Genomic DNA, 11088 nt, shown 5'->3' with positions numbered 1-11088 from the left:
TCCTTTCTTGTAGGGCAAGATAAATTTCTACGCCCCATTGCCTGTGTATCTTATTTTTTAGTTGCATACAAAAAGTTTTTTTGTTTTTGAACATCTGATTTGAAAACTTTGAGTTCCAAATTCTCTTCCCTCTTCCCTTCCCACCCACCCTCTCTAAGAAGTTGAGCAATTCAACCTAGGCCACACATGTATTATTATGTATAACCCTTCCACAATACTCATGTTGTGAAAGGCTAACTACATTTTGCTCCTTCCCAACCCATCCCCCTTTATTGAATTTTCTCCCTTGACCCTGTCCCCTTTCCGAAGTGTTTGTTTTGATTACCTCCACCCCCATCTGCCCTCCCCTCCATCACCCCCCACCTTTTATTTTTTTTTTTTATCTTCCTCCCTCTTCTTTCCTGTGGGGTAAGATACCCAACTGAGTATGTATGGTATTCCCCCTCAGGCCAAATCTGATGAGAGCAAGGTTCACTCATTCCCCCCTCACCTGCCCTCTCCCCTCCTCCCATAGAACTGCTTCCTCTTGCCACCTTTATGCAAGATAATCCACCCCATTCTATCTCTCCCTATCTCCCTCTCTCAGTATGTTACTCTCTCATCCCTTAATTTCATTTTATTTCTTTTAGATATCTTCCCTTCATCTTCAACTCACCCTGTGTCTGCTCTCTCTCTTTTACATATATATATATATAAACAGACATATATATATATATACACATACATACATATACACATAGATATATACATACATATATATTCTCCTATGTATATACATAAACATATACATATATATGCATATTCCCTTCAACTACCCTAATACTGAGGTCTCATGAATCATACACATCATCTTTCCATGTAGGAATGTCAACAAAACAGTTCAACTTTAGTAAGTCGCTTGCAATTTCCGTTTCTTGATTACCTTTTCATGCTTCTCTTGATTCTTGTGTTTGAAAGTCAAATTTTCTATTCAGTTCTGGTCTTTTCATTGAGAAAGCTTGAAAGTCCTCTATTTTATTGAAAATCCATATTTTGCCTTGGAACATGATACTCAGTTTTGCTGGGTAGGTGATTCTAGGTTTTAATCCTAGCTCCATTGACCTTCGGAATATCGCATTCCAAGCCCTTCCATCTCTTAATGTAGAAGCTGCCAGATCTTGGGTTATTCTGATTGGGTTTCCACAATACTCAAATTGTTTCTTTCTAGCTGCTTGCAGTATTTTCTCCTTGATCTGGGAGCTCTGGAATTTGGCGACAATATTCCTAGGAGATTTCTTTTTGGGATCTATTTGAGGAGGCGATCGATGGATTCTTTCAATTTCTATTTTGCCCTGTGGCTCTAGAATATTAGGGCAGTTCTCCTTGATAATTTCTTGAAAGATGGTATCTAGGCTCTTTTTTTGATCATGGCTTTCAGGTAGTCCAACAATTTTTAAATTATCTCTCCTGGATCTATTTTCCAGGTCAGTGGTTTTTCCAAGGAGATATTTCACATTGTCTTCCATTTTTTCATTCCTTTGGTTCTGTTTTATAATATCTCAATTTCTCATAAAGTCACTAGCTTCCACTTGCTCCAATCTAATTTTTAAAGTAGTATTTTCTTCAGTGGTCTTTTGGACCTCCTTTTCCATTTGGCTAATTCTGCCTTTCAAGGCATTCTTCTCCTCATTGGCTTTTTGGAGCTCTTTTGCCATTTGAGTTAGTCTGTTTTTTAAGGTGTTGTTTTCTTCAGTGTATTTTTCAGTATTTTTTTGGGTCTCCTTTAGCAAGTCATTGACTTGTTTTTCATGGTTTTCTCGCATCCTTCTCATTTCTCTTCCCAATTTTTCCTCTACTTCTCTAACTTGCTTTTCCAAATCCCTTTTGAGTTCTTCTATGGCCTGGGGCCAGTTCATGTTTTTCTTGGAGGCTTTGGTTGTAGGCTCTATGACTTTGTTGTCTTCTTTAGGCTGTATGTTTTGGTCTTCTTTGTCACCAAAGAAAGAATCCAAAGTCTGAGACTGAATCTGGGCGCGTTTTCGCTGCCTGGCCATATTCCCAACCCACTAACTTGACCCTTGAGTTTTTCAGTGGGGTATGACTGCTTGTAGACTAACGAGTTCTATGTTCTACGTTTGGGGGGGAGGTGCCAGCTCTGTCAGAGCCGCACTCCTCCTTCCCCAAGAACCCCCAGTCCAGGCTGGGCTTAGATCTTCAGCAGGCTGTTGCACTCCTGCTCTGATCCGCCACTTAATTCCTCCCACCAGGTGGGCCTGGAGCTGGAAGTAACAACAGCTGTAGCTGCCCCACCTCCGCTGCCCCCGGGGCTGGAAGCCGAACCACGAACTCTTTCTACTCCCGCAGCTTTTCCCACTAACCTTCTCCGCAGTCTTTGGTGTTTGTGGGTCGAGGGGGGTCTGGTAACTGCCGCAGCTCACATATTCAGGGCGCTAGGGCCCCCTCCGCCCGGCTTCTGGTCTAGATCGTCCACGCTGCTCAGGCTGGGCTCTGCTCCACTCTGTCCCAGCTCCGTGTGGAATAGACCTCACCCAGAGACCATCCAGGCTGTCCTGGGCTGGAGCCCTGCTTCCCTCTGCTGTTCTGTGGGTTCTGCCGTTCTAGAATTGGTTCAGAGCCATTTTTTATAGGTTTTTGGAGGGACTCGGGTACGGAGCTCACTCTAGTCCGTGCTTACCAGCCGCCATCTTGGCTCCGCCCCCCGGACCTTTATATTTTAAAGGACTCTTATACCAGGTACAAAATTTAGGTAAGGTTAGAAACAGTAGATGATATATGAACTGAAATACTCTGAAGTTAAAAGGAGAGCCAAATTTAAGTGATTAAGTTATATTAAGTTAGAATTGTCTGAGGATTTCTAGATCTGAACCAGAGAAGCAGAACTCTCTTTTACTATCTAGGAACCAGATAACTACAATCAGGCATCTGAAAAAAAAAAATTTTGTTGCTTTAAATGGACATTGGAAATACGTAACTTGGATTTAAAGTTACTTTGTATACAAATTGTGCAATTAATTGCTAGAATTAAATCAGAAACATTTTTAGTTTTGTTAAGAATGGTTTGTGGATTATTTTGTAAATGCCATCAAAGAGACATGGCATGACTAAAAGTTTATGATGCTATATGTACTGTGTTACTGGGATACAAGGAAGTTTATGATGTTCAACATTGTTAATAATGATTGCATTACTTTGTATGGTTCATGTTTAAGTTTTCTTGGTTATCTAATGTGTTCTGGGAGCTCCTGTCAGATCTGACTACTTCTACAGCTGCCAACTTGTGGATATGGACTCCTTGATCCTTCTATCATATCTGATGATTGCCTGTGCTCCTGAGTGGACATCTGAGCCCATAGGACACCTTGCCCTCCGGTTTCAAAGAGCCTGAAGGGGACAGCATCGGACACAGGCAACCTTCCCAAGAGCCCGGACCAGAACCTGAACGAAAAACTGCTCTTTCCCTTTCTGAGTCCGTTGCATTCCCAAGACTGTTTACTTGTACCTTTGGTGTCTTTAGCTTATTTTACTTAGGTGCTCTAGTTTCCCCATTGTGCTCCCTACTGATCCCCCTTGCAACTTGCTCCCCCTGCTTGTTTACAAGTAGTTTATAATTACTGTGCATCTCTGGGGATGTCCAAACACTGAAAGAGAAAAAAAACCTGAATCCACCTAGATAAGGATGTTTTACAACTTTACCCCTGAGGAAGATAGAGGTTTTTCCATACCTTAATTGGTCTTCAGGTGAAGCTTTCAGCTTACCTTTGACCAAAAGGAGGAAATGTGGAAAATATTATACTATTTTATATCATTTTTGTAATTTCAATAAGACTCAGGGCCTGACCTACTTAACCAGAAGAAAAGCCTGATCCTAACAGTCTCTTTGTTCTCTGAGTAAGCTCAGAGATATCTCTATCTTGTATCAACAAATCCAGATGGAGCATTTCTTGCTCTGTCCATGGCCATTAAGGGTGAAAACCTTGACCCCAGACACTATCTTGAATTATGTGACTTTTCCTTATCTTAATATTTTATGGGCATATACTATGTTGTGGAATGTTAATGGCCAATTAAACACAGAGATCCTGGGGTTGCAAATCCAATTGACACTTTGACAACTATCTAATTTGTTGTATTTACAATCTATTTCATTAAGGAAAATCCTCTTCTTGTATCATGGTTAAATATACATGGGGGTCATAAAAATGAGGTCATACAGGCTTGCTAGCTCTGCTAAAATAACGTATATAAGTTTTCTCATTGCTTTGTTCAGGCAGCCAGAGTTTATACTCTGACTCCTTGTACGTACAAGTAAGCTAGCTCCGCTATGCTTTAAGGGGAAATAATAAACAACATGGATTTTCTATCACCTCTGTTGTTTCCTTCAACCAAATTTTCAGGTTTAACACATGCAAAAACTTTTTTTGTTTTTGAACATCTGATTTTAAAACTTTGAGTTCCAAATTCTCTCCCCTCTTCTCTTCCCACCCACCCTCCTTAAGAAGTCGAGCAATTCAACCTAGGCCACACATGTATCATTATGTATAACCCTTCCACAATACTCATGTTGTGAAAGACTAACTATGTTTTGCTCCTTCCCAACCCATTCCGCTTTATTGAATTTTCTCCCTTGGCCATGCCCCCTTTCCAAAGTGTTTGTTTTGATTACCTCCACCCCCATCTGCCCTCCCCTCCATCATCCCCCCCCTTTTATTTTTTTTTTATCTTCCTCCCTCTTCTTTCCTGTGGGGTAAGATACCCAACTGAGTATGTATGGTATTCCCTCCTCAGGCCAAATCTGATGAGAGCAAGGTTCACTCATTCCCCCCTCACCTGCCCTCTCCCCTGCTCCCACAGAACTGCTTCCTCTTGCCACCTTTATGTGAGATAATCCACCCCATTCTATCTCTCCCTATCTCCCTCTCTCAGTATGTTGCTCTCTCATCCCTTAATTTCATTTTATTTCTTTTAGATATCTTCCCTTCATCTTCAACTCACCCTGTGTCTGCTCTCTCTCTTTTACATATATATATATACATATATATATACACACATATATATAAACGCATATATATATACACATGCATACACATACATACATATACACATAGATATATACATACATACACATTCACCTATATATATATATATATATACATAAACATATATATATATATATATGCATATTCCCTTCAACTACCCTAATACTGAGGTCTCATGAATCATACACATCATCTTTCCATGTAGGAATGTCAACAAAACAGTTCAACTTTAGTAAGTCGCTTGCAATTTCCGTTTCTTGATTACCTTTTCATGCTTCTCTTGATTCTTGTGTTTGAAAGTCAAATTTTCTATTCAGTTCTGGTCTTTTCACTGAGAAAGCTTGAAAGTCCTCTATTTTATTGAAACTCCATATTTTGCCTTGGAACATGATACTCAGTTTTGCTGGGTAGGTGATTCTGGGTTTTAATCCTAGCTCCATTGACCTCCGGAATATCGCATTCCAAGCCCTTCGATCTCTTAATGTAGAAGCTGCCAGATCTTGGGTTATTCTGATTGGGTTTCCACAATACTCAAATTGTTTCTTTCTAGCTGCTTGCAGTATTTTCTCCTTGATCTGGGAGCTCTGGAATTTGGCGACAATATTCCTAGGAGATTTCTTTTTTGGGATCTATTTGAGGAGGCGATCGATGGATTCTTTCAATTTCTATTTTGCTCTGTGGCTCTAGAATATCAGGGCAGTTCTCCTTGATAATTTCTTGAAAGATGGTATCTAGGCTCTTTTTTTGATCATGGCTTTCAGGTAGTCCAACAATTTTTAAATTATCTCTCCTGGATCTATTTTCCAGGTCAGTGGTTTTTCCAAGGAGATATTTCACATTGTCTTCCATTTTTTCATTCCTCTGGTTCTGTTTTATAATATCCTGATTTCTCATAAAGTCACTAGCTTCCACTTGCTCCAATCTAATTTTTAAAGTAGTATTTTCTTCAGTGGTCTTTTGGACTTCCTTTTCCATTTGGCTAATTCTGCCTTTCAAGGCATTCTTCTCCTCATTGGCTTTTTGGAGCTCTTTTGCCATTTGAGTTAGTCTGTTTTTTAAGGTGTTGTTTTCTTCAGTGTATTTTTCAGTATTTTTTTGAGTCTCCTTTAGCAAGTCATTGACTTGTTTTTCATGGTTTTCTCGCATCCTTCTCATTTCTCTTCCCAATTTTTCCTCTACTTCTCTAACTTGCTTTTCCAAATCCTTTTTGAGTTCTTCTATGGCCTGAGGCCAGTTCATGTTTTTCTTGGGGCTTTTGTTGTAGGCTCTATGACTTTGTTGTCTTCTTTAGGCTGTATGTTTTGGTCTTCTTTGTCACCAAAGAAAGAATCCAAAGTCTGAGACTGAATCTGGGCGCGTTTTCGCTGCCTGGCCATATTCCCAACCCACTAACTTGACCCTTGAGTTTTTCAGTGGGGTATGACTGCTTGTAGACTAACGAGTTCTATGTTCCACGTTTGGGGGGGAGGTGCCAGCTCTGTCAGACCTGCACCGCTCCTTCCCCAAGGACCCCCAACCCAAACTGGGCTTCGATCTTCGGCAGGCTGTTGCACTCCTGCTCTGATCCGCCACTTAATTCCTCCCACCAGGTGGGCCTGGAGCCAGACGTAACAACAGCTGTAGCTGCCCCACCTCCGCTGCCCCCGGGGCTGGAAGCCGAACCACGAACTCCTTCCACTCCAGCAGCTTTTCCCACTAACCTTCTCCGCAGTCTTTGGTGTTTGTGGGTTGAGAAGTCTCGTAACTGCCGCAGCTCACATATTCAGGGCGCTAGGGCCCCCTCCGCCCAGCTTCTGGTCTGGATGGTCCACGCCGCTCAGGCTGGGCTCTGCTCCACTCCGTTCCCAGCTCCCAGCTCCCAGCTCTGAGCTCCGTGTGGGATAGACCTCACCCAGAGACCATCCAGGCTGTCCTGGGCTGGAGCCCTGCTTCCCTCTGCTGTTCTGTGGGTTCTGCCATTCTAGAATTGGTTCAGAGCCATTTTTTATAGGTTTTTGGAGGGACTCGGCGGGGAGCTCACGCTAGTCCCTGCTTACCAGCCGCCATCTTGGCTCCGCCCCCCTCTAATCGCTTTTTTACATTTTGAAATAAAATTTTATTGTATTTAGAAATGTAAAATTCATTCTCATCTCATAGGCCATAGAAAACAAGTGACAAGAATCCCTATTCTTTATTTATATGTGGCATTCCCTTTGGGAGCTACCCCTCCCCCAACTCATACACAAAAGTTGAGTCTCTTAGGTGGGTAGTTGGTTCAAAGGTACCCTATGGTCTGATAAACTCTTAAATCTCTAGTTCATGAGCCCCCTCCAATCTACTTATTTTTACTAGGCAGCCAACAGACATAATTAGTTCAGAACAAGGCATTTACTAAGATGGCCTACTAGGAAGTTTGCTACAAATCATTCCCCCCCTTAACCTGGGATGCACTCCCACATATACACACAGCGTCAGTGGGAATAGTAGGCCCATACATAGAGCACACTGATAGTGAACACAAATGTAGGGAATATATGTGATTAAGGCAACACATGCCAAGGGTACTATGGGGCTCTGATGTCCTTTCCTTCTCATGATATCCTCATGCTATTCCCTCTTTAGTATAGCATTCCTTTAATATTACTCAGCAGGCCTTCCTGGGCTTCTTCTTGGCTCCATACCTCTACCTTCTGACATGCTTATTCTTGAACTTGTGGTTGGCTCTCTTTTCTGCTGCCAAGGGTCACTCTCTTCAAAGCTCCCTCCATCGACTGTCTCTTTTCGAGTCCACCCTCTGTCGGTGTGGTGCTTAAAAAGCTTTGTAAAGGCCAGCTAATAAGAAGCTGCCCTTCTAATTCTATCAAGCTTGACTGAAGACTTCTTTACACCTTCTAAAGGAGTAAGTGTAAACTCTTCTCTGCACTTCCTTTAGAACTCTAATACCTCCTTGTCTTTGTTGTCTACCCCTAACATTCTGATTGTAATGTGTAGAGGAGAATTGGTTGATCAGAGGCATCCTGAACACTTTTACTCCATACATAGCAAACAGGTAATGAACTTTCTGAAGTCATGTTGTTAATTTAACATATAAAGATGCAATGGAAAAATTTTTCAGTGCCCCCAGATGGGCATAACACCAACCCTAACCCCATAACTCCCTCTCATGCTCCCAGCTTGTGGAAAGGGATGTGGTTGCTGATGTCCAGAATCTAGCCCTGAGTCCTAGACTGAAACAGGTGAAAGCAAAGGGAAAACAGGATGGGGGAGGGGAAGAACAGAATATGAATCCTGGCCTCCTCACCAGCTAATGAAGTTTCCAATCTAATCCACTAAACTATATTCTATTAGCCACCGTCTGAATTTACCTCCCAGTGCCGGCCAGGCTTAGGATAAACTGTACCCAGTTCTAAGCTTTGCTATAGCCCTTGTTCTGATCTCAGTCCTCTGTCCATGGTTTCTAGCACGAACCATCCCTGCCATCCCTCTGTCCCTTCCCTACCCCAAGGTCACAGTTTTAAGGGCAAAATGGCAAGAAAGCCTGAGGGTCAGTTTTTTCATCTAAAAAATGGGAATGGTAAAAATACTCAAACCACTTACTTCCCTGGGTATAAGAAAAGTGTTTTATAAAATTTACAGTGCTCCATAAATGTGAGTAGTTATTATTAATGATAATAATAATAATTTGGGCCCACTTTTACCCATTCACATGTATGTCCCTTTGTACCTCACAACAAGGAGCCTTTACTTGTCAGGTCAGTTTCTTCCTTGTCTCTCAAATGAATCCTGCTCATTCCCACTTTGACTAATGCTGTTCTCTTCACAGGAAATATTCTGCTCTTTTCTGAAAGCCCAGGTGACTTCTAGATGGAGTAGGGAAGTCTTACATAGAAAAAAGGTGGCCAGGAGCTTAAAATTTGAAGGACAGGTAGAGAGAGAAAACACCACAAGCAAACATACCGGGGTGGAAAAGCCTTTTAGGAAACCCTGAGCAAGCCAGTTTAATGGTTGCCCCCAAACGTTTGGCTGGGAGGGAGATGAGGAAATTAACTTGAAAAGAGAGGCAGGGCCACGGTGAACCACTTGACACGATCAAATATAGACTAGACTGGAAGAGGCAGAGATGAGAAGTAGAGAAAGCAATTATGAACAAGAAAAATTGAAATAGGCCACCTGTAATCTAATAAGGAGTTGCATTGGGGGAAGGGTAAGGAGTACTTAGAATGGAAAGGAAGAAAAATTATTAAGAAAGAATTGACAAGACTTGGTGGTAGAGTGTATTGGGGGGGTGGGGAGGAGGGAGCTTGATAAGGGAGAGGAAAAAAAGAGTCAGAATTTTGGAGCCTGACTGAGAGAATGGTTGAACTGTTAGTAGTGATATAGGGATGGGGCAGGAGAATGAGTTCCATTCCATTTTGGACATGTTAAGTGTTATGAATCAGGTAGATATAATTCTACACTGGTACCCACTCCAAGGTGAGCACAGCGGCAGCCTCTGGCCTTATCTTCCTGCACCCCTCCCTCTGGCAGAAATTAAAGTCTCCCTTGGAGAAGGTTAGAGGGAAGAGAGGCTAGAGATGGCCATTTTGCCTCTCTTTGAGCTGCACAATGACAGATTCATGACACATGTGAGGGGACTGCCCTCACTACACATGAGGCCTCACCACATGTAGACATCATTATGTAAATCTGAGGTAACCCAGACATCTACGTGGAAATGTCAGGCAGTTATTCTAAACTTCTGTTTATTCCCTTTATCACATCTACTGAGTCACCAGCTTATCTGGCTCCATGGCAAAAAAAAGGGGGACTCTTTGTCATCTCACAGTGCAAGCCAATCATCAGTGAGTCACACATGGCCAGAAGCAAGGTCTATCCTTTATGTTCCAAGCTTCCCCGTGATTACTTGGAACTAAGAATAACAACTCTGTCAGCAATTCTCAAAGTGTGGTCCATGGATTCTTGGCAGGGGTGGGGGGTGGGGTGGGACTGAGACCTTTCTAGCAGGGGTGGGGGTTGGGGTGTCTGCAAGGTCAGAATTATTTTCTTTTTCTTTGTTTTTAATACATTTTATTGATATTTCTATTTCTTCCACCACTATAGTATCCCATGTATCAGTTCCCCTCCTCTTCCCAGAGATCCATCTCATATGACAAATAATATTTTTTGGAGATAGGAAAAAAAGTTAGCACAACTGATCAATACATTGAAAAAGTTCAAAAAAAAAAAAAAAGCATAATGTGTAACACTTATGAGACCTCCCACGTACACAAAAGAGGTATATGGGGGAGGGTGTCTTTTCATACCTTTCCATTTCAGTCCCACTTGATCTTTATAATTTTGTCATATTTACTTTTGTTTTTTTTTGATATGTCATTTTTCTTTCCATTTCCATTGTTGTAGTCATCGTGTATATTATTTTCTTGCTCTCTGCTTACTTGACTGTGCATCAGTTCATGTAGATCTTTCCATGTTCCTTTGTATTTATCACATATATAATTTCTTAGTATATGGTAATATTCCATTACATGCAGATGCCCACAATTTGTTTAGCCATCCCCCAAATGATGGGCACCTACTTTATTTATAATTCTTAGCTATCACAAAAAATGCTACTATAAATATTTTGAAGCATATGGGGACTTCTTATCCATGGCTTTCTTGGGGTATAAGCTGTTTAATGGAGCCTCTAGATCAAAGGATATGGACATTTTATTCATTTTATTTGCATAATTCTAAATTGTTTTCCAAAATGTTTATGCCCATTTCATGACTCCACCAACAATATATTAGCGTGCCTATCTTTCTACAACCCCTCCAAAATTGACTTGATATTTTTGGTCATTTTTTGCCAATTTGCAGGGTGTAAGGTAAAACCTTAGTGTTATTTTGATTTGCACTTCTCTTATTCTTAGCAATTTGGAGCATTTTTACTTTGTAGTTCTTTTGAGAACTGTTTATTCCTATCCTTTGACTATTTAGTGGAGAATGGCTATTATTCACACACACACACACACACACACACACACACACACACATACATAGACATAGACATATATTTATTGTTTATGTGTCT

Source organism: Trichosurus vulpecula, chromosome 5 (assembly GCF_011100635.1).
Source record: "Trichosurus vulpecula isolate mTriVul1 chromosome 5, mTriVul1.pri, whole genome shotgun sequence".
Taxonomy (NCBI): domain Eukaryota; kingdom Metazoa; phylum Chordata; class Mammalia; order Diprotodontia; family Phalangeridae; genus Trichosurus; species Trichosurus vulpecula.
Note: the sequence above shows the minus strand (reverse complement) of the source record.